This window comes from Calonectris borealis, chromosome 6 (genome assembly GCF_964195595.1).
Source record: "Calonectris borealis chromosome 6, bCalBor7.hap1.2, whole genome shotgun sequence".
NCBI classification, from domain to species: domain Eukaryota; kingdom Metazoa; phylum Chordata; class Aves; order Procellariiformes; family Procellariidae; genus Calonectris; species Calonectris borealis.
In genome coordinates, this window is record NC_134317.1 from 98,326 (window position 1) to 123,140 (window position 24,815).

The following is a 24,815-nucleotide window of genomic DNA, read 5'->3' on the forward strand; positions in this document are numbered from 1 at the left end:
TTTAATCTCTGCTGCTTGTGGCAATTCGGGGCTGAGCTGCTCAGAAAGAAGAAAAAACAGAGAGAAACCAGAAGCTATTTCTGTTCTAAAATAAGCCTGGGACAAGCTCATTTATTAAGGTGCCAGATATGCATGGGCAAATAAATGACAACTGTGTATGGCAGTATATATGCGTGTTCTTATATAGGAAGAGGGAAGAAGGATTTTGCTGGATGATGAAGAGTCTTCATGCTGTGCAGATTCTTTTATAAATGAAGAGTTTGATGCTTCAGATCATACTTCTGTGGTTATTTTCGCGGACTGGTTTTTGACTTCTAGCTTAGGGCCTCTAACGTTGTAATTTATATTTATTAGCCTGTTGGAGTACAGAGGTGTGTGGTGTGTGTGTTTGGTGTTTGGTTTTTTTTTTGTGTGAAATAGCACTTCTACCCTCAGATGTTGTTTTTCCTTTTTATTTTATTTGTTTTTCCTGATGCCACATCAGTTGCCATGGGAACAAAAGCAGGACTGGAGAACCAGCAGCCAGCAACTGAACTGTCTGACTGAAGTTTTTCCTTCTCTTTCCATGGGAACAGATGTTTTAGAGGGGAGGATAAAGTAAATACTTAAATTACTCTGGCAACTTTTGCTTTACCTTTTTGTGACTCATCTGACTTGGGGGGAAGAAAGCACTTAAGAATGGGGTTTTGTTATGGTCTTGAGGAACAGGCCATGAGTAGTCAGATTAATGTGTCAGTAGAAGATAGAGTTGAAGAGCTGCTTCATTTTTGGATTTGACAAGTGGTTTCAGGATTTGGTACATAAATATGTTGTGTCTTAAATTGTGTATGTTTCCGTTAAATCCTAAAAATGAACAATTTGGACTATAGTGCATGTCTCCATAAACGCCTGTCAGTCACTGATGTAGTAAATGTTTGGTAGATGCACGTAAAATTCCATTCAGACCAAACTGCACAGGTGTCTTACAAGCAAAATAACATGTGTTTTAGTCAAATAAAGCATTCTAAAAACCAGTGACAAGCCATTAAAACAATTCCTTTGTTTTTGAAACTGTGTGTGAACAAATGTTTGGGCCATGGACTGGATTCTTATAGGTCTCAACTGTTAATCCTAGACTAATTTTACTAATTCCTAGAGCACTGACTACATTGTTCTATTGTAAATTTTTTAATTTTTTTTTTTTTTTTTAGTTTAAGAGAACTTTTGAAATTATAGACTGTTTGCTTTGATGCATTTGAATAGTTATATTTGACTGTTTCTCTTTGACTGGAACTGATGCTTCGTCAGTTTTAGAAAATTTATTTAAGCTTTGGATAGTGTGTAGGTGTTTGTGTCTGTATTAGCATATATAAACATTTAAATATTTGGACCACAGAGTTACAAAATGAAACATTTTCAGTGCACATAATGCATATTATAGCTAAGGTGTAACAATTTACGTATTAGAGGTAGAAATTAAAGCACATACTAGAAAGATAACAAGAAAATCCAGTTCTTCTGTAAACTTGGAATCCTGAATTTGCCTTACTAGTGTTAAAGTCCCAAGCCATCTGAAACAATGTCAGAGGTGCTGGCATGAAATTTTTACAAGGAAGAGAATTTTGAGCAAGATTTTGCAGCATGTTGTTAGAATTTTGTTTAAAAAAGGAGTTTTTATTTTTTATGTACAAGAAACTTTTTAATTAAAGCTATATGTCTTGGATGTATTTTAAATATGTTTTTATGAACTTTCTGAAAAGGTCTTCAATATTGAACAGAATTTTAGGAATGTGAATAATGTGAGACTCCTAGTAAAAATGTATAAGATGCATAAATAGGTTAGTTGGCTAATAGGAGTTTGTTCTTTTCATTGGGAAAAAATTGTGATAGCAGTGTAGTAAACAAGAAAACTGTTACATGAAAAGTACCAATTTCTTGCGAATTATGATCTCAAAAAAACCCCAAAAGACAAACCACAGTAGGTATCAACTCAAAGAGTATGTTGTTGGCATTATATTAAATGGAAATGAAAAATGTCCTATTCTAAAGACTTCACACAACATTGCAAGTAAGTTGCAGTTAAATTTGAGCTAATGTGTTTGGCTGGAGTAATAAATAAAAGTGTCGAAACCACTCGTGTCCTGGTGGGGCTTACAGTAGCTGAGGCATAAAGTTCGCATCTGGTTTAGAGAGGGCTTGTTGTAACTTGTACATAAAAAAAGGCGAAAAGAGGCCACCTGCTACATACAGTTCTTGGCCTGTTTTCCTTCTGGATCACCTGTGAAAAGAGAAGATTAAAAACACATCAGAAACTAGTATAAACATGTTACTTTTTTTCTTTGTTTGTTTTGTCTTTTTTTAAGTGCAGCAGGTAACCTATCAGTGCTGTCAATGTGAACAACACGTTATTAATAAGCAGAGCATTTTTGAGGGTAATTGCTCTCTCAAATGCAGCTTTTAAAATAATATCTCAGAATTACACTTGCTGCTCCTAATAGCAAACAACATAATTTTTGAACACAGAAGCCTGAGTGTATTAATTGTCACAAATAGGCTTAACTACTTGGTTGGCCATTCTGTACGTGGATATGCTGCATTTAACTTCTGTTACAAGAATAAGAGAAATACCAGTACTAGGAATTTGAAAGATTGCATGTGATAAATGGGTAATTAATTCTAAAGTGTTGAAATACATTTTGCTCTAGTTCAGCAAAGCTTTTAGTTTGGTTTTTTTTTAAAATGCTTTCTTAAGAGAGGTTTGTGGCTTTAATATCACAATGACATTTTTAAAGCAACTTTTTGGATCTTAGTTACTCACAAAATAAGTGTCTTATTTTGGTTAGGCTAAACTAAACAAGTTAAGTCTGCTCATGAGCTTAAGTTTGTCTTTAATTCATATATATTGTGAAAATTAAGGCCTCCAGTTTGTCAGATACGCTTATTTTCTGAATGGAATGTGTACAATTGAAGCAAAACTGATCTAATGCAGACAACTGTTAAGTGAAAGTGACCTGATCCAGTGTGCTTATTAAGACCCATGTGCTGGGTTAACATCGATTGCAAACCTTGATTCAACAAGAAATGCATTTATTCCCAAATTGCGTTTCAGTAAAGGAGATAAACTAGGGAAGGTACTCTGCAGGACCTGTTGTTTGCGGACGGAGAAGGACTTGTGGGTGATGTGACAGTTGGAGGCCGTCTTAGGCATAGCGATCACAAAATGGTAGAGTTTTCGGTTCTTGGAGAAGTAAGGAGAGGGAGGGTCAGCAGAACCGCTGCCTTGGACTTCTGGAGGGCAGACTTTGGCCTGTTTAGGAGACTGGTTGACAGAGTCCCTTGGGAGGCAGTCCTGAAGGGCAAAGGAGTCCAGGAAGGCTGGATGTTCTTCAGGAAGGAAATCTTAAAGGCACAGAAGCAGGCCGTCCCCATTAGCTGGCGGCAAAGACGACCGGCCTGGCTGAACAGAGAGCTTTGGCTGGAACTTGGGAAAAAAAGAGGAAAGTTTATGACCTTTGGAAGAAGAGGCAGGCAGCTCGGGAGGACTACAAGGATTTTGTGAGGTTATGCAGGGAGAAAATTAGGAGGGCCAAAGCCCAACTAGAACTTAATGTGGCTACTGCTGTAAAAGACAATGAAAAACTGTTTCTATAAATACATCAGTAACAAAAGGAGGCTAAGGAGAATCTCCACCCTTTATTGGATGTGGGGGGAAACATAGTGACAAAGGATGAGGAAAAGGCTGAGGTACTTAATGCCTTCTTTGCCTCAGTCTTTCATAGTAAGACCAGTTGTTCTCGGGATACCCAGCCCCCTGAGCTGGAAGACAGGGACGGGGAGCAGAATAAAGCCCCCATAATTCCAAGGGGAAATGGTTAGTGACCTGCCACACCACTTAGACACACCCAAGTCTATGGAGCCAGAGGGCGTCCACCCAAGGATACTGATGGAGCTGGTGGAGGAGCTTGCCAAGCCACTTTCAATCCTTTATTGGCAGTCCTGGCTAACCGGGGAGGTCGTGGTTGATCGGAGGTTAGCAAATGTGATGCCCATCTACAAGAAGGGCTGGAAGGAGGATCCGGGGAACTACAGGCCTGTCAGTCTGACGTCGGTGCCGGGGAAGGTTATGGAGCAGATCATCTTGTGTGCCATCGCGTGGCACGTACAGGACAACCCAGTGATCAGACCCAGTCAGCATGGGTTTATGAAAGGAGGTCCTGCTTGACTAACCTGATCTCCTTCTATGACCAGGTGACCCGCCTCGTGGATGAGGGAAAGGCTGTGGATGTTGTCTACCTGGACTTGAGTAAAGTTGTCTACCACAGTGTTTTCCTGGAGAAACTGGCTGCTCACGGCTTGGATGGGTGTACTCTTCACTGGTTAAAAAACTGGCTGGACGGCTGTGCCCAGAGAGTTGTGGAGAACAGAGTTAAATCCAGTTGGCGGCCGGTCACGAGCGGTGTTCCCCAGGGCTCAGTGCTGGGGCCGGTCCTGTTCAATATCTTTATCAACGATCGGGACGAGGGGATCGAGTGCTCCCTCAGTCAGTTTGCAGATGACACCAAGCTGGGTGGGAGTGTTGATCTGCTGGAGGGTGGGAAGGCTCTGCAGAGGGACCTGGACAGGCTGGATCGATGGGCCGACGCCAATGTATGAGGTTCAACAAGGCCAAGTGCCGGGTCCTGCACTTGGGCCACAACAACCCCAGGCAACGCTGCAGGCTTGGGGAAGAGTGGCTGGAAAGTGCCCGGAGGAAAAGGACCTGGGGGTGCTGGTCGACAGCCGGCTGAACACGAGCCGGCAGCGTGCCCAGGTGGCCAAGAAGGCCAATGGCATCCTGGCCTGTATCAGAACTGGTGTGGCCAGCAGGAGCAGGGAGGTGGTCGTGCCCCTGTACTGGGCACTGGTGAGGCCGCACCTCGAATCCTGTGTTCAGTTTTGGGCCCCTCACTACAAGAAGGACATGGAGGTGCTGGAGCGTGTCCAGAGGAGGGCAACGAAGCTGGTGAAGGGCCTGGAGCACAAGTCTGATGGGGAGCGGCTGAGGGACCTGGGGGTGTTTAGCCTGGAGAAGAGGAGGCTGAGGGAAGACCTCATTGCGCTCTACAACTACCTGAAAGGAGGTTGTAGTGAGGTGGGGGTCGGTCTCTTCTCCCAGGTAACAGGTGATAGGACAAGAGGAAGTGACCTCAAGTTGCGCTGGGGAGGTTTAGGTTGATATTAGGAAAAATTTCTTTACTTAAAGGGTTGTCGAGCCTTGGAACAGGCTGCCCCGGGAAGCGGTGGAGTCACCATCCCTGGAGGTATTTAAAAGACGTGTAGGTGTGGCACTTAAGGACATGGTTTAGTGGTGGACTTGGAAGTGTTAGGTTAATAGTTGAACTCTATGATCTTAGAGGTCTTTTCCAACCTAAATGACTCTATGATTTTATAAAGGTGCTTGCTTAGTTGTCATTTGTATTCCTTGAATTAGGGCCTGCATCTGCTAGAAGAAAACTTAAGCAGTGTATAGATCTCAGGTGACCCACTCTGTAAGTTTACCATTAGATGTAGGGCACGTATCATAACTCAAATGCAGTTAGATTAAGTCAATACATCTTAATCCTGAATAGATGTAAGTGTGTGCCCGAGTTCATAAACAGGCATTGACCTACTGACACTTAAAGGAGCTAAGCATGTAAAATTGTTTTGCAGAATCTCAGCCTTAAATTAGTCAGTGACTGGGCCCTTTTAATGATTTCAGTACTAACATTAATACTATTTTAATACCTTTAGTAATTTGGTTTTTTTTTGTCTTCAAAACATAATAATGTATACTTTTTCTCATCAAAAATTATTTACTGGATTTCAACAGTCATTTTATTAACTGATATTTTCTTTACTATGAAAAATTTTTTACCCCACTTACATTCTCCCAACTACTGTGATTCAGTGTAGGCTGTAAAAAAAATTTAGTCTGTTTTTTTCTGGGCAGATTCCAAGTTTGAGCATTTTTGGTTTTGTTTTTTAAACATAACTACCTTTTCTAGACATAATAGTTAGAGAAGGAAGCAAAGTGTTATATATGGCTGCTGATCCAATGAATATGATACTGTTTTGAATGTGGTAGTGTTTTATACTCAAAAGTTTGACTTTGGTGCATGTACGCTATTCACATTATGGTTCTCAATGATATGAGGTACCATCCCCATTAAAAAGCTGCCTGTGATGGCATTACTTAAAAAACGAAACACGCTTTCGAATACTTATTCTACAGAATGTAGATTTTTGAGAATCCTTAAATAGTTATTGTCATGGATCCAGAGCCTTGTTAGCCTTGGAGCTGCAGACTAACTTGTATTTACACACTTTGTTATAAGCAGAGATTGAACTCAAATGCTGTTTATGAAATGGCAAAAGTAAATTCTGATAAAACTCAACTGCTTCTTTAATGCTTCTGGTTACTCCTAGTAACACAGGAGGTTCCTTTGTGGCTTTTTAAGTACCTGTCGTCAACACGTGTAAAATTTTATGACCACACTGTGTCTGTTCACCTGTTTGTGCATGTGCCTGTCCATTCCATGCAGTAACTTTTGTTTGCCATTGATTTTCAGCCATAATTGAAAGTAGGCTATACGCTCAAAGGTAAAGTTCTACAGTTTTATGAAAATCAATCACTGTGTTGAAGATGCACAGATTAGACCCACCAGCTGAGGAAATGGTAGGCAGTATTCGCGTTACTTCACCCCTGCTCCAACCAGTTCTCCAGTTCCTCAGCGTGTGCGCATTGTCCAGCAAGTGTATCTCCACTGTCATCACCGTTCTTGCCGAGTGGGTTGTTGCAGTGAGCTTGTATTTCCTGGAGAGGATCTGGTTTGTTGCTGTAGGAAAATGCAAAGGACCATCCTAGGAACACTGCTCACAGGAGAATTTTTTTTCTGCAACCTCATAAGTAGCATGCACATAAGGAAACGTAGTAAAAAGCTTTTGCATGGTGCCTTCCTATATGTGTTTTGTGCGTAATAGAATGTGGATACTGGAGACTAAAGTTTACTTTTTGGATCAAAACTATGTTTTCAGAATAAATTTGGTATGATTTCAATTAGAAAATGTTGGTCGCTTTTAAGTAGCATGAATAGAACGATGTTTATGTATGTAACTACAAGCAGTAAGCAATCCAATTATATCTGTTGGTGAAAATACCTTAGAATCGTTCCCATGTGCACATGTAAGTATTTTTTACTGAGGGCACAGATATGATAACACAAGTCATGCTAATTTGTTGTTATCTTTTCATTCCAGAATTACATGAGAGAACAAACATTTGCATTGATGTGTGAAACGAAAACTCACCTTTATGAAACGCATGCACATAATACACAGTTTTCCAGAGCTTTTATTTTAGTTGGGGATTTTTCAGAACAAAAGTCTATGTGCTTAACAATGTCCTGTGAAACGGATTGTGCGCATGGTTAGCTGATTGCAGTTTCATCAATAAAAGCAGGACTTGCCATTTTACTTGGTCAAATGTAAATGAAAATCATAGGGTTTTAAAAAGTAGCCATAGCTATTTTTTAACGCAAGTGAAGTTTTTTTTTTTAATTCTTTTTTTAATATCGTGGACTGAATTTCAATGATGCAGTAGATCATAGCTGATTCACTTCCATACTGTAAACCAGACTAGCAAGAGTCAGACCTGTTGGTCAGATATTAAAAAGCCTGCACAAATGGCTGCTTTATTGTAATATAAAACACACTGGTTCATGCATGTGGCAATAATTAACTTCTGTTGATGTTAGAAAAGAAGTCATCATATCATTGCTGAAAAACAGGTTTCAGTATGTTTTGACTCAACTAACAGAAGTTAGGTGCCCTTAGACCAGTATAAATTTAACTAATTTTGAACAGCAAAAGTGTAAGACTGCAATTTTTACAGGACTTGAAGAGAAACTTTGTTTTTTAAACAAGACTTTTAAGTTCCCCTTTTTTTTTTTTTTAAATGGAATATTTTGCATATAGCAACCAATGAAATAATCAGAAATTGCATTTTTAGAGTGTGGTCTCAGAATGATTAATCTTCAACTTCCCTGTTGCTTGCTTTCCTGGTTATTTTTTTTATGGGCCATCAAGAAGCAGTCAGGGGTCAGGTTACCAGGGGTCTGTCGATCACAAACTGAAAGCAAGTGTGTTAAGTTTTAGAACAAATGTATATCTTTACCATCCTTCCTTCTAAACAAAAAGTAGTTTGTTAATAAAACTAATTACTAATTTGCTTTAATGTGTTTTGTCTGAGATATTCAAATATTGATTGATACTCAGGGCAATATTTAAAAAATGCGTAGCATTTTTATTGATACTCTTGCTAGAAGTGCTTTGGACTCCATTAGTAGCAGAGTTAAATTAGTGCTAAGCAGTGGTGGAAGTTTCATTCTTTAGCTCAAGCTCCAGCCTTTAAGAAATGAAAAGACAAGGGTATTCTAGTAAGAAACACTTGATATATTTGGACTTCAGCTAGCTTGTGGCCTCTTGCCCCTTCGTGCCTGCAGCAGTCCCTTCCACTCAGGTTTTAGTGCCCTTCCTTTACAGTATTTTCTCTTTTCAGTCACTGGGCAGACAACTTTCTTGTTGTCCGTAAGTTATCTTGTCAGCCTTCATCTTAGCAGAAACCTGAGTCAAAACTGTGTTCTTACCCTGAATCTGAAAACTCACAGACCAGAAGAAGGTACTTGCAAGCTTATTTTTGCCCAGAAAGAGTAGGGAAGCAGAAGGAAAATAATCTGAAACACAAAGCTATAGTTATTTTCAATAGATAGCTATTAATAAAGTCTTCAGGTTTGCTGTAATCCATGCTGCTGTTTGCTTACCATCATCATCAGAGGCCAGGCCATTGCTGTTGTACTAGAATCATGCTAGGATAATGAATTTAATATATATGAATGGTTTGATGTAAAAAATTTATGACTACCACTAGTTCCTTATTTTTAGACTCTTTTATTTTGTGTGTATATAATTCACCTCCCCCCCCACCCCCCTCCTTATATGTGGCCAAGATTTACATCATCACTTCAGCAAGACTTGGTTCATGGGAAAGGAGAGGGGCAAGTATAGAAAAAACACTGGCACTCCTGGCAGCAGAGTCCGTCACTCCTACCTAATTCTCAATTTTCTTTTAACTAGTAAGAGGTTAAATTGCTAGCTTGCTTTACACTTCCAGCTTCAGTGATGTCTTGTAGTCTGTTGTTTTGGTGCTGCAACACTGTCAATGTTTCTTGTTCATTAATATCATGGAACTATGTTTTCCAACAGTATGGAGAAACATCTGTGTGCAGTTTCTGTTTCTTTGAACTAGTTGTTATCATCATTCTTTATGCCATAACAGTTATCATAATTCATAAGTTGTTACCATAATTCTTTATGCCATTTCACTGTTTGAAATACAACTAAATACATGCTGAAGGACAGAGGTGACATTTGTCAGAAGTGTAGAGTTCCGTGTCTGGTTCTGAGCTCCTCAGTATGGGAGAGAGATGGAGCTACTGAAGTGGGTCCAATAAATGGCCATTAAGATGTTGAAGGGACTGGAGCATCTCTCCTGTGAGGAAAGGCTGAGAGAGCTGGGACTGCTCAGCCTGGAGAAGAGAAGGCTCGGGGCGATCTCATCAGTGTGTACGAATACCTGAAGGGAGGGCGGGAAGAGGACGGAGCCAGGCTCTGTTCAGAGGTGCCCAGCGGCAGGGCAAGAGGCAGGGGGCACAGGCTGAAACACAGAGGTTCCCTCTGAACATCAGGGAACACTTTGTCACTGTGGCGGTGACTGAGAACTGGCACAGGTGGCCCGGGGAGGTTGTGGAGTCTTTACCCTTGGAGATACTCCAAGTTGTCTGGACGCAGTCCTCGGCAACTGGCTCTAGGGGACTCTGCTTGAGCAAGGGGCTTTGACGAGATGACCTGCCTTTCAATCTCAACCACTCTGTGATTCTGCGTGTCACTTGTTTTATATTTGAGGATGTTTTGGTGAATTGTTGAAAATAATTTTGTGTCAGAATGGTACTAGGAGTGCATGCAGAGTCGTAAGTTTTGGCCAGAAGAGTAGAATATTGCTACGGTCTTGAAGTAATGTATTCTAAAATTCTGAAGTCTTTAAGTTTCATTGGAATAAGATGCATGAGGATTAAAATACGGTCTAACCAATGTGATCTTTAAAAAGATAACTTTTTGTTTTGCTGTTATTTCTTAGTTTATACTGTTTGGACAGTTAATGCATAATATCCTGAGAGAGGAGGACTTCATAAAAGTATGCTTTAAGGAAATTGAGAAATGTAAAAAGTACAAAATGGCTTTTCTTGTCCTGCTGTTATATCATGTTATGAGAGAACATCGACACAGGTGATCTTAGTAACTTTGTGATAAGCTGTGTGAGTGAGTACAGTGAAACCTGAGCATTATAGGTTAAATTTCCATTCTTTTTGTTGCTTTTCCTCGGAATAATGAAAATGTTATAAGCTGACAAAATGGAGCTGCAGACAAGAAAGTTGTGTATTTTATTTAGGCACGGATAAAGCTGAACGGAAATAATTGTCAGTTTTCAGGGAAAAACAAAAGAGCTAATTTTAATAAAAGAAAAATCAACCCTCCTCCCTCTCCCCTCAGGTTTTGGGTAAGGGAGGGCTTGGCCATGTAAGTATATGGAGTAGTCCATCAAAGACAGCACTGAAGAACTTGCTACTAAGCTTATAATAAAATAATTAACCAAGTCCAACTAAATGTAAATCAGTTGTACCTGCTTTTTTCCCTTAACGAGGCATTACAGAGCCATGGTATAAATGACACTATTGGCATAAATTAAAACAGTACTTATCTTCTCTTTGAGAGAAGGAAAATATTTTTCTCTTACGGGGAATTTAGTTGTTGTGTATCTGTCAATGCTCCTGTAGTGTGTAAGACTCATTCATAGTGTGTAAGACTCGGATGAGTGAGTCTCATGTCTCCTTATTTGCTTTCTCAGTGCCTATATTTTGCATGCTAGCAGGGAGCAAGGTAACTTCTCTATTCCAGAATTCTGTGTGGTAGTCTCAGCTGGAGAGTCTGCTTTGCCTTTTAGCTTCAGGGAAAAGAACTTTTTGTAGCAGGGTTCTGTGTTTAGGAACTCTGTGGAACAGACTTCACCCACCAGTGTGGTTTTTTTTCAGGTAACATGTTTTACACCTGTACTTGCCATGTGATGTGATAGATCAGCTAGGTATGCCTGTCATATGGCTCATGTCATGTATCTTGACAGTTGAGGGGTAAACAACTGAAGATGTCCATTAGTACTATTGTTTTTCTGCTTTTTCCCCTTTTCACTTGCATTGTGTTTTTGTTTTTCAGTTAAGTAACTTAATTTATTAATAAAAAAAAAAAAGGCCTTTTCCCCCTTCCTCGTCAGTTTGTTTTTTTCTTATTTTCTTCCCTTGACTGTTTTTTTCATCCTTGTTTTCTCTCTTTTCTCCAGCTATGTTTGTGTCTGTGTGATTATTGCTTTTTTAATATTGTGTGCATTTCCCTGAATCATGCAAAATGCAGTGAATTTTCGTTTGTGACTGGGGTTTCTGGCTAATGGGGCAATATGCAAAACAATTACTGTGTCGTCTTGGCAGACAGGAGCAACTACATGAATGCTGAAGTCACATCTTCCTGCTCCCTCCTTGTTTGCTAGAGCTTACAACACTGTAGAGCAAATGTGCAGTCTCAAGGTAGTGGTCAGTCTTTAAACAGAGGGTGAAGATAAAGTCCCTCTTAATGCAGTAATACTCAGACTTTCTCTTGTTGTTCAGCTCAAAGTGGGCGTTAAAGGATGAAATGTGGCTTCCTTCGCTAGAAGAAAATCTTATTTCTTTTCACATTTTTCTTTCATCTTTCACTGATGATGATGGCAGGAAGAACAACATTATTGTATTTTTACTGACAGTGTTGCTTTCTTCAGTTTATACTGGATGTAGAGTTGTTAATCAGCATGTCCCCACTTGTTAGAGAATGGCCTTGACATCATTCTTGTTTATCAAGTGTACGGAAGTGACACACAGGGGAGGTGATGTAGAATGGCCAACACTTTATAGTCGTAAGTGTGCTCGCTGATCCCTGTAAGTGCTGAGTCGGAGAAAAATTCTATCGTGTCTGTAGAATGTGGGAGTCGATGAAAACTAATTAAAGTGATGCAAAAACCTTTCAGCACTTTCAGACAAGCTTTGCCAAAAGATCGTTTTTTCACAAGTCTTGAAACTTGATCAAAATACCTAATCATGATGTAGACCTTCTTGTCATTGCTGACATCATTGTTTTCATGCATTATAACGGTGAAAGGTCCTGGTGTGGAAAGGTTCATGGCCTAACAGTGTCTTGGGTGCTGACAGAGCTTTGATGATCCATGCAGCTTTTGTTTCTTCCAAGGGGATTTTTTTTTTCTTAGTAGCTGAGTCTAGGAATCTCACCTTGTCAAGCTGTGTGAAACGGTCAGCAATGTGAACAAAAAACTGTACCTCAGCAATCTGAACTTTTTAACTTTCTAGCTTGAATTCTATTTCAGTGAGAGAAAAATGATGCTACAAAACTGGCATGTTTCGCAGACAGATGTTTTACCTGAAAAATGCAAAAAGGACTTAGAAGTTGAATTCCTTTTTAATACTACTCAACTAAATAAAGCTTCAGATGAGTAGTTAAGCTTTTGTGGCCTGTTGCACTGAAAGAGAAATAAGCACAAAGGAGGATCCTCTTTGTTCTTCACATAGTGTACCTAGAGATTTTCAGCATTTGGAAATCAGATTATGTGTAATTGTTCTAGTGTGAGAATTAATAATATTTTTAAAATATTTGAAAATGGTCAAACAAGCAAATTTAAATTAATGAAGATTTAGGGGGAAGGATAACAATTCAGAGAATAAGGAGGACTGTGTCTAGAAGTTGTTTACTTGATCATGATCAGACAGTCTTGCGCCAGGGGAGGTTTAGATTGGATATTAGGAAAAAATTCTTCACTGAAAGGGTTATCTAGCACTGGAGCAGGCTGCCCAGGGAAGTGGTTGAGTCGCCATCCCTGGAGGTATTTAAAAGACGTGTAGACATGGCACTTAGGGATATAGTTTAGTGGCAGTGTTAGGTTTACGGTTGAACTCTTAAAGATCTTTTCCAACCTCAACGATTCTATGCTTCTATGTAAGTGGATCCCTATACCCAGAGAATTGAGTATAAGAGAAGTCTCCAGGTGCATAGATCAAATTACTTGAATAAAAGAATAAAGAGGAACTGTGGGCTAGAAGCCTCAGTCTTGCATTTTGAGGCCAATTCATAGTTCCTGCGTGCAGCGTTCTAGCAGCTGACCAACTCCTGCATTTCCTCTACAGCAGAGAGGTATAGTCTGCCCACGGAAGAAAGCAGGGGCTGCAGTTGATCGAAGGGTTTGTGCGGCTTCTGCTTTCATAAAGCAGTGCTAGCATACTCACAATAAAAATGTTTAGGACAATTGTCATAAAAATGGAAAACTCCCATTTTCTGCTGCTCAAAAGATGATTTCTTAGTACAGTGAAACTGAATTAACATTTCTTACCTTCATTCTGTTTTTACAAAGTTAAGATGTGGGTAAAGGCCTTCGTTTCCTGCTACTTCTGGAGTTTTGTCTAACATAGGTGAACAGTGGTTAGTTCTTTGAGCAATGATACAGTAATAGCGTAAGTGAGAAAACAGGGCATTTTGGGGGAATAGAAGTTATGTTTGTTTCTCCCCTTTCAAAATGGAAGGAGAAAATGGAATGAGGAATGTACAGTGGCAAAGAGTGGAAGAAACAAGAAGATCTTGAAGTTTTTGGTCTTAAGCTAAAATTAAGAGACCCAGTGGAACTCGGTAATATTGGAGACAGTTTAGCGTGGGTTTTTTCCACGCACCCCCCCGCCCGCCCCCCAGTTGCATTGTTCATGTTTGGAAGGTGCAGCAGGAGCTGTGAAGTGCTTAGCCAGTACACAGTTCTGCATGGCGGCAGATGAGCGTGTGACTCCTGTTTCTTTGTTGGCCAGTACTTGAATGATTCACCGAGGTGAATGTGGCATCTCTGGATGGGAGGCTTTTTGTGCAGTGGCTCTAATGATTCACGTACATTACTGTTGCATTGGGAGCGTCCTGATCAGGCTTCGTCTGGAATACAGCGTATTTCTGTTTTGTTCCGGAAGGATTATTCATGTTCAAGAAACTTGAAAATAAAATAGGTGAGAATAACATACACTAGAATTCTGAGGGTAATTTGGAGACTTACAGAAGGATTTGAAAGAACTTGGACTGGTTTAGTTTAACAAAATTAAAAACTGAGAGCTTGCACACTCCTGCCCTATGGGCCGCAAACTCCAAGAAAAACAGTGTAAAGAACACAAAAATTGTAGGATTCAAAGAAATGCGGTTAAGCTAATAAAGAACAATCTTAGGCTGAAAACCTGAGGAACGTAAAGATGGGAGAAGGAAGCCAAATTTTAAGATGGCATTTGATCCATTTTAAGAAGGATTGCATGATGTGGGATAGGAAGGAAGTAGATTTGATCCAGGAAGTCTTCTCCAGGCGTGTGCTCTTTTAATATGAGTACACTGGTTTATAGAAGGGGGCGGAGGAAGAATTGCAAGCAGGCAAAACCCAATTTTTTAATTTTTTAAAGGAAATTAAACCCAGAACCCAACTCTTAGGGAAAGCATTTGATTTCTGGTACTTAAATGTTACTCGTACCGACTGATGCTCAGTCTTTGCTAGCACTAATATGCACATTGCTGAAATCTGCTGCTGAAATACTGAACTCCTGTTGAATTACCAGTTTCCAAAATCATAAGGGATAATTTTGCTTTGGCAGATTAAAAATTTTCTGAAACTATATAATGTATTTGCACAAAGCTTATATTGTTAACTGTGCTGTCACAGTGGAGATTTTTTTGGGTTGATCTTTTGTTCTAAATCCATACTTTGAATTATTGGTTCTCCACACATTAGTTCATTAAAGGAGATAAAAGCCTTTTTAAAAATATTTCTAAAAATGTGTGGTTTTTTATCAGCTTACTTTTCCTAAAACTGTGTATTTTAGGGGCATGACTTCTCTTTTCTCTTCCTTTTGACTATTCCGGTAGAAGGGTTTTCCAAGAAGCAGATTGTCATGTGTTAGTCTTTAATAGGTATTAACGACTTTTCTGTTAAGGCTTTTAAAACTATCAGTAATGGCATATCTTGTCTTGCATAGAGAAACTTGGTTCAGTTTTTTTCAAATATTTATGTAAGTTTTAGGGAACAAGTGCCCCCATTTTATCAAATGTTCTTTCTGTCAAGTTTTCAAGAAATACTAGTTATAAATGTTAACAGATGTATGAAACAGTTTGACAAAGTTTCTCTAATCTCACTTTTTCAGTCTTTTATAATGCCATAACTTTGTTAGCTCTCCCATCACAGTAAAATTCCAGAGCAGACAAGTCCTGAATTACTAATGAAAACCAGGAAGAATGTAGCTTGAAAACTCATGTTCTTTCAACCTTTGTTTGCAATATAATTAAAAAGGGCACGAAGTCAATTTTTAAAACACAGGCATATCTTTTGTAGTATGTTTGCATTGGAGAAAGAAGCAAATTGCAGTCAAGAAAGAAAACGTCTTGCCTCATGGCTTTATGAAAATGGTGCAGTTTTTGCTGCATTCTGCAGTGCTTTCAGATTCTAAGTTTTGATTTAATTGAGAAGATGCCATTGCCAGAACGTAAACCAGTTATTCTAGTCTTGCTTAAGAAACCACCTTGCAAAGTGATAACAGTAACAAAGGTGGGAATTCACCCCACCCTGTCTTCCCACTTAAGTCAAACCTCAATTAGCCCCATTTGTATGCTAATATTAAGCACAGGAAACTTCCCTTTTCTTTACTTTGTACACAATAAGGAAATAATGCAGGAAAAAAAGATTAGATTACATTAATGTTGCATAGTTAATAATGAAATTTGAAAATAAAAAATAATATAATCTTTCCTGCCCACATTAACTGTCCCATTCTTGCAATGAGAAGCAATTATTACACCTGTGTGCCTGTGTAGTGCAATGCAGCCAATGAGGCACTTTGCCTGTGCTGGGTTGATACCGGGAAATATAAACATAAAAGCAAGTTTACAATTTCCTTTTCCAGGCACTCTATGTTTTCTTTTCTTCCTGTTCTTTTAAATATTCAGCTTCCACCTGTCTCCATTGAGTGTGGAATGTCCACTATTTCTGGCCTTTTAGTCTCAAATTGCATTAGGATTTTGTTTGTGTTTAGGATACTTTGTTTTACGCTTTGTAATAACCAGTTCTAAAAACAAATCTGAAAAAAAAAAACCATAATAAAATGCTTTTCTGTTGGGCTTTGTTACTGGAATAACCGTGAGTGCTAAAAGGGAGAAGAAGAAACTAGTTGCAGGGACTTCTGTTATTGCACAAAAGAATCCTGAGCTTTCCATGTTTGTGTGTATGTGCAGTTGTGTCAAGGAAGAGAATATTTAGTCTGAAATAATACTCTTTGGTCCTTCTTAATATTTTTTTTATTGGACAGAGAAGTTGGTGTTGTGGTAACTTCCTTAAGTTCATGCCAAATCATGTCTTCGCTGTTGAGCTTTAGCTTAGTTTTCCACTTAGCATAGTATTTGTATACCTAAGGTACCTGTTTACTCTGTGCTTTGGACGCTGAGACCAAAACCAGCCTGTGTGCTTTTAATCAGGGAGAAGGAAAATACTGAAATACGTAAGGAACGTATTATTTATAGATGTTTCCTATTCCATATTTTAGATGCTTCCTTTGTTTTTTAGTTTCAAAATTTTAAAGCTTCAGTCTTGGTATATACGTATCTGCAGCAAACCTCACAATAACTTGTCTTAGTCATGTTTTCCCTACTTTTGCCCTTGTGGTTTTTTTTCTTCTTTTACAGTTCGTTTTTAAAAACTTCAGTCAACATAGAAATTTGGATTCTTCCTTGAGCTTGCTTCTAAAGAAAGTTTTTATATGTTAATTTTATACCCTAGTGCAAACCCTTACATGGTCAGCTAATGCAAATTCAATTTTGAGTAAAGTAAACATGAGGATGGACTCTAGAGGAAGTAACAATCAGAATCACATTTGCCACGACAGGCGTGCCTTTTAGTAGTTAGTTGATATGTGCTGGTGATGGAGTTGGACCTGTCAATAAGTTGTAAAGTGAATGGTAGAAATGTATGATAGGCAGCTATAAGGTACTGAGGTAGTGAAACCCCACGGTTATCAAAAGGATGTGCTGTTATTTGCACCTGAATACTTACCTTTACTTGGGCCATCTGATCCATTCTGGTTGTGATGACCAAAATTCTTGCTTTTCCCAGCAGAAGTTTAAAACAACTTAGAGTCAGTACTGCTTCCGTTCAGTTGGTACGGTTTTCTATCGTGCCTTGTTTGGTCTCCTGCTGAGATGCTGCTGTAAGGGGCAGTCCCGCCGCCGAGGCTGCATCCTGCCCCGGTTTTGCATTGGATTGTACACTTGCTCAGCCGAGCGAGGAGTGAGGTGAAATGATCTGTTGGAAGACGTCTGTGTGTGTGTAAATAGACTACAGGTTGCTTTACCGCGGTACATCTCGATCTCTGTTACAACTGGCTGTTCAAGAGCAGTATTACTGAACTCCCGAGCACGTGACTGGTGCTTGAAAATTAACTGCAGTGTTGTGTGCTGTGAGAAGATAGTTGCATTGTTAGCTTAGCTTAGCTTGACCTTGGCTGAAAACTAGTTAAAGAGTCACAGTGGGGATTGTAGTGTGGATATATCCTATTTATGGGAGTGTCTTCTGCCTCTCAGAATCTATCAAGTGGTGTGGTAGATCTGTTTCGTTTTTAGCCCTGATTTTATGAGTTGCAAGATGTCTTGCTACAACTAAATTTTATACAAAGCAGCCTGAACATTGGGTTTATGATAGCCCAGTTTAAGCTTATAGGGTACAGACTGTGTGGGTTTCACGGTGCCTCTGCCCATGTGCATTTCTTATGTTGTCTTATTTAATGTTGTTTGTGATATTAAAGTCCTCTACCTTTTCTCCAGCACTTCCTCATGTGTTTGCTTATTATACGCCAATGTCCCATTAGGTCTTGGAGTGTTAACCAAAAAATTATCCTACCACTGAGTGCTGCTTCCCTTTAGAAAGAAATGCACAACTGTGTTTACTTGCAGGGTAAAGAGTAAATTCTCTCAAGCAAAGCAGGTTTATTACTTACAATTTTCCAAGATAAAGTGTGAAATAATTGGATTGCACCACTGATAATCATCTTTTGACTCTTGGGAGCACCAAATACAAGGTTGTGGAGAGAGGGGAAAATACGAATTCTGCTTCATGTGTAATCTTGAAATAATTTTTAAAGTAAAGTCAAGCTAATTCAATGTGTGATATGTGTATATCTCACACGCAGGTGAAATGTACAGGTGATTGCAAATGTAAAGTTCCCCTGTGCTTAAAATAAAATAATGATTAGAGTTACAAAAGTATCTTCTCTGCAACTGCTGTGAAGGGAGAGAAGGAGCATTATTTTTTTTACCATGTTACAGGGAGGTGAAATTCCGGTATTGAAATGGACAGTGTGTGGCTGTGTTTGCCAAGGTAATGAAGGGAGGTAGATTCAGAAGTCCTACAGAAACTGAATAGGAACTAAATGAATAAATGACACTTGATGACACAATGATGACACAAATTTAAGCCATTCGTTGTGCTTTCATGATGGTGTGTTTAAGGAAATACTATAACCATTGTGGAATGAAATATATATTTAAAACCAAACAGAAGAGTTTCAAAGTAGTTAAGTAATGAATGCGTTTTATATAACATTGTTTTAATCTTGTGGTAGAAATACAGAACATACTTAAAGCCCGAATTACACTGCTAATTACACTGTTAAATCCTGGGACTTTAACAGGTGCCCATCTTGTTTTTTTTTAAAAAAAAGTTTTCATAGAGTTATTTTAAGAATAAAGTGAATACCTGGAAAGGTTAGCTATGTCTATATAAAAATGCCATTATCTTTAAGAAAAATTCATGATGCAAATTCCAATCCACTCCAACACTGGAGCTTGTAATATTTCTTTGATGCTGGGGAAGGTGGGGTGTGGTGGGAGGGATGTCTTCAACATTTAAGTTTCTTCTCCCTTTCAGAGAGAAACTAATTGCTATGCCTATTTTAGAGGTCTTGGACCATTTATTTACTGACTGTGGTGTGTGAATAAATCTCTGAACAACAAAACCTTTAGTCTTTGGAAAGAGAATAAACAACCTCAGTAATACAAGACCATGCATGAAATATGCTTTTCTTTATTGATGAAGGGTGGACAATGATTAACTTGGTAATTTATTTATTGTAAATATGCACAGCATATGGGAGAAGGAACCAGGGCAGTGTGTGATGCATTTTGTACATGTTGCATTGTGTTTGCATTTGTTTGTTTACTCGAGTAAGAAATGGGAAGTTAGATTTGTTTTTATGTAAATATAATAGACAACTCTGTTTTTAAAAACTGAATTTATTTGCTCAGGTTTATAGCGGTTGCATCACTTTTTTTTTTTTCCCTTGGAGAGTATTAAGTACACAGGGCATTTGTCAGTCTATTGTGTGTGATACAAAATTGTCCAACTGAAGTTAGTTTTGGCTTATCAAAAGAAAGTAGGTAAGTTTGTGTGTGTACATCTAGCCAGATTTACTTTCCCAATCTGTAAGATCCTTGGATTTGGACCTTCACTAGAATCTTGGCTGTGTGCAGTTGACACTGTTTGGGAGGAAGAACGTTTGACCACTGTGTTAGATTAATTCAACACTGGTCTTAGTTTAATTACCTGTAATTTTGAATGTACTGCTAAAATTTTCCTGCTGCACACAGACTTGTTATTTAGCCTAATGAAAGTATGTGATACTCCTATGTTCATGCTGGGTGATTTGCATAATACCATATGATATTTTAATGGAGGGCTATGCTCCTGTTTTTCTGTTAAATATTTCAAGAAGGGGATTAAGAAATTACCCTATTTGCGTACCCCAGCACCTGCTGGTGATATTGCGCAATTGTGTGTTTTCTGGTGTCTTCCTCTCCTGGTTTGTCATCCTCACATCTCCCAGACATTTCCTGGCACCTCTGTCCATGTATCTCCAAATCTGATTTCGTGTCCTATCACCCCTTTCCAAGCTTAGATTTGACAACCCTCCTATCCCACCCCTTCCCTGAGGTGCACTCAACTTCATGCCTCAGCTGCCTACGGAAAGGTTCTTCCCTTCTAGCTCACGCAAATACACAGGTATTCAAGGTAGGAATGGACATAGAACGTGACCTCCAAGAACATGAGAATCAGAGTGTAGAAGGCTGAAAGCTTACACAGGCAGCAGAACTTCGAGATCTTCTGTGTTTTGAAGGCGGATTGAAATGTTTATTGCACCATTTGAGATTAAAGACTGACTTTAGTAGGTCTTTAGTCAAAGAAAGCTAAGAAAATACGAATGTACTTTGTTGAAATATATTTTACGTTACTATCTGAAGTAATTTGTGCGGTATGAAGCTGTGAGATAGCTCCGGACAGTACGAAGTGATTTTGCTTATGCACATAGCTAATGCTGAATTTTTTGCTTTGGGAATAATTCTTAACATATGCAGTCCTTGAAGTATTGGAGCCATAGTAAAGCCTGTTTCTAAAACTTTTATCTGTTTTTACTTGGAGTCGTGCAGTCTTTTGTCTTACAATTTCTTAAGTACCTATTTCAATTTCTTGCGGAAACTTTGTTTACAATTTTTTGCATTTCTAGTAAAGTTGTAGAGGATTTTCCAAGTAATGACCCTTTTCACGTACGAAGGATAAAGAAGAGATGAAAAAAACCCCTCTCTCTTTCCTCACTCCGTGGTTTACATACTTGCATCCAGTCAGAGCAGACGAAGCATAGAGAAGTGAGCAGCTGGTAGAGGAGATGTGTTGAAGCAACAGATTGTCGGAGAGCATCAGGCTGAATCTACTACTCAAGATTTCCTCCCAGTCTTTTCTTCTCTTTCGGAAGTGTTGTCAGCCAGGGGGAAACAAGTAGGTTATTTTCCCATGCGGTTGGATCCTTAGGGATTTGGGTAACTTTTCTATAGAGAAACAACTTCTCATTGGACCGTATTCAGGGTTGAGGAAGCTGTGGCTGCAGTATGCTCTGCCTGCCGGTAAGGTAGTTGGTTATCATTCCTTGCAAATGGCAAGCTGGAACTCCAAGAACCGTTTTCACTCTCTCAACTCTATTGAACCTCTAACATTTGTCCCAAGGTTCAGGTTTTGCTGAGTTAGTCAGTGTCTTGAGGTCTGATCCTAAAACCAAAACTTTGCAGTGCCACAGGTATAGATGTAGTCGGAAGTAGAACATATGTGCAAAATTATATATATAATTTATATATATAATTATATTATATATATGTGCAAGTACTTGAGCTTCAGCTAATATAGGAAATACCATGTTTCCAACTTAGAAGAAGAAATATAACTTTGTTTTCTGCTTTCTGAAGGACGGTTCAGGCTTCTAGTCAGCCATCAGGATGGTTGAGAGAGTAGCAAAATACTTACTTTCTTAAGTTTTTCCTTTCTCAAATGCTTTGCTCCCACTTTTTGAATGGTGTAGTTACTATGTCATATCTCTTCCCATCACTTCTCTCTTTCTTGTTTCTGGACTAGTAGGTTGGGGTTTTTTTTGGTGTTGTCAAAGGATGGCAGTAGGGTAGAGAAGGGAAACAGTAATGTTTCGATTTCTCCTTGGGATAACAAACGCGATTCCTTTCTTGTGTTGGTTGATGATGTTGCTACTGACTGTTACCAGGAACGATGTGTTCCTGGCTGTCCTTTGAACAAGGGAGAAAAATACCTATCGTTTTCCTGGCAGGCCCGGGAGTGCAGTTTGACACTAGTGGCCATAACAAACAAAACACTTGTTGGTGTTAATGCCCACACATTTACAGGTTGTAATTTAAAATTAAATTTAAAAACTCTGGCTGTTGTTGATGTAATTATCTACCTAGATTCAAATTGTTACTTAGTTTACCTAATCTGTAAAAGAAGTTCTTGCTCATGTAGACGGCTGAAGTTTTGTTTGTGTAAATTTATTAGTATGTTTTCTTGACTGTGCCACTGTGAGATAGGCCAGCTTTATGCTCCCATCAGTGTGATGCTGTAGAAGAAGTTTTGGAGGAAAAAGGTCCATTTTTCTACACATTTATTTTTTTAAAAAAAAGCGTTCAGTGTAAAATAAAAGCCCCAAACAAACCACCAACAAAAAAACTCCTGACATGCCATTGTACCCTAGCATTTTTTGATATGTACGCAATTATGCATATTTGCTCAGTTAAAATTGTCTATTAAAGTAGCTGGAGAGCTTCTACAAGCTTTGTATAGCAAGTATATGTTTAATGCTTCAGAACATATTTTTAAAAGATCGAACTGACTTAAAATTTCACTGACTCTTTACTAGTCTTCAGTGAAAAATAATTATTAGAAAACCCCAACAATACCAGATTTCTACTAGTATAGCAAGTAACATTTTCCTGAAATGGTTGTGTTCGAAATGTTGCATCTGTTATGCTCTTTTCTATTTCCTATACAGTCTGTATGAGCTATGTGTTTAGAAAAACTTGATCTATCCAGGGAAAAAAAATCTGGGAAGAAAGCAATCCAAACAAGTGTTCAAAAGTTATTTTTAGTTTTAAATTTTCAGTGAAATATGTGTGGATTTTGTACTGGCATAGAGATGCTTCTGAATTCGCATAGCATGAGGAGAATTTGAAATCCTCATGCTAGAGAGCATCAGTAATGGAATGAAACTCTGGTTCCATATAAACAAAACTGAAAATTCCCATTGATTTCTCTGAGCCCAGAATTCTTTTTGCATTTTAACAAAAAGATTCCTTTGCCTTGCTGTGTATGTCACAGGAGAACACATTGTACTGTATCATTCACAATTTAGTAAGGGTAAAATGGGTATGTGTATTTAAACAGCTGGTTGCAAACAAAAAAAGTGTGATTACATAACATTTGGCTTAAACTGTTCTTGTTTTAATGGCTTCATATCTGGCTGTGGGAAACAAACTGTTTTCACTACACTGGAAATACTTCACAGACGTGTTTTTTTGAGAAATGTTACTGTTCCGTCTGATGTGTCTGTCTTTGTCCTTGTAAAAGTTACTTGATGAAAGGATGACTCAGCCGATCGTTGTTTTCTGTTTGCAGGTTGCAAAACAGCAATGTCACAGAACTGACCACATTCATCACAGTAAGTAATAAGCATTCTGATAATTTTGAGAGGTATGAATCATAAGGAAAAGGAAAACGTTATGTACTGTATGGCTTAGCGCTAAATTCTGCATGCAGATCCTGATTTCAGCAAGACATTAAGCACAGGCTTAACTAAGACATTTAGATTCCTAGTCCACATGTGCAATTACTTTTGTGACTTCGGGCTTAACTATTGAGTAGGTCTTTAACAATTAATGTCCACAATAACACTGTTATCATTCTTTCTGGATTTCTTTGTATGTAGGCTTGAAATATAAATATGATAGAATGTAATTTTAGTGTGTTGCACGTTTTCAGTATACCTTTAGTAATTTTGATGTCTGACGTTATACAGTTTAGGGAATATTTAAAATGAATAGAGATACTCTGCTGAGAGTTTTGATTCCAAAATCAATTTCAGCAACTTTGAAAAGTATTTTGAATGTGTGATATTTTGCTACATGATGAACATGGATTATCTTGTTTTATTAATAGATAGTTTACTAGACTATTGGGAAATGAAGAATTTTGCATTGACATCAATCTGCTTGTTTTTTTTCAGGATAACTAAAGGAAAAAAAGTATTTGTGTCTTACTCCAGTACTTGCCTTTAGGCAAAGTTAACAGTGAAAACTAAAATAGATAGAAGTTTAAACAGAAAGTCTGACTGGCTTTGCTTAGCTCACAGATGCAACTCTCAGGGACACTTTTTAACTTTATGTACCTGGCAGACAGTAAGTACAATAAAAGTAAGAGAGGAAAATCTGAAATAGATTTGAAACGATTTTTGAAGTTTATTATTTTGGTGCTCCTCATATTAACCATCAATTCCTCATACTTGTGAGAATATACCCTGAAAATAGCAAATAACATATTTAAATTTGTAAAGGCATATTCTAAGTTTATGCCCAATAATGAGATATGTTGGTTAACGAGAGCCTTGTTTAGATCCCAGACACGATATTGTGTGATACCGTGGAGTCTTATGTTTCAGTAGCGACCTTATCCCAGAGGTAACTTTACAATCAGTAAAGATAACATTTGCACTGACAATAGGGCAAAAAAAAAAGGCTAAATCAATCACTTTTGCATGCTGATTAAAATAATTTTTAAGATTAAATTTAAAAGGCTCAGGTTTTATAACTACTTCAAGTGTACAGTTGCACGCTTTCTATACAATGTGGAAAGAGAAGCTATTAAAACAACTACATGTGACTTAATACAGTATTTACGGGAATGGTAGGAGCACCGACATCTGCTGAATTCAAAGAACGAATAGATTCATTTGGAGAGAGCAGATCTATTAAAAAGGAGGGATCAAGTGAATTAAAGGTCAAAAGAACAGTTTTCTAGTGAACACATCACTTAGCAGGCAGTGATATGAGAGCAGGTAAGGGCAGGAGGTAAGATAGCCTGCTATTTCGAAGTGAGAGGCAGCAATCTGAACCAATTTTAAAAAAAAAAAAAAAAACAGAACTAGGAAAGTCATTAAGTAATTTGCAATAATAGACAAAAATAGGAAGACTGTATCTAGGATTTAGAGTTTACTGCAGGCATCAGACATTGTGAA

The 24,815-nt window shown here is 38.4% G+C and overlaps 1 protein-coding gene across 26 annotated transcripts in view; it reads left to right on the forward strand.

The window, feature by feature from the left end:
• Positions 1-24,815, forward strand: part of BAZ2B (bromodomain adjacent to zinc finger domain 2B) — a 162,485-nt gene that overhangs the window by 14,315 nt on the left and 123,355 nt on the right. For 25 of the 26 annotated variants that reach the window (XR_012674018.1, XR_012674019.1, XM_075152564.1 and 22 more), the window contains exon 2: positions 23,201-23,243. The exons of the other annotated variant lie outside the window; for it this stretch is intronic. The gene's annotated coding sequence lies outside the window, so the exon portion shown is untranslated. The remainder of the gene's footprint in view (positions 1-23,200; positions 23,244-24,815) is intronic. 26 annotated transcript variants of the gene reach the window in all.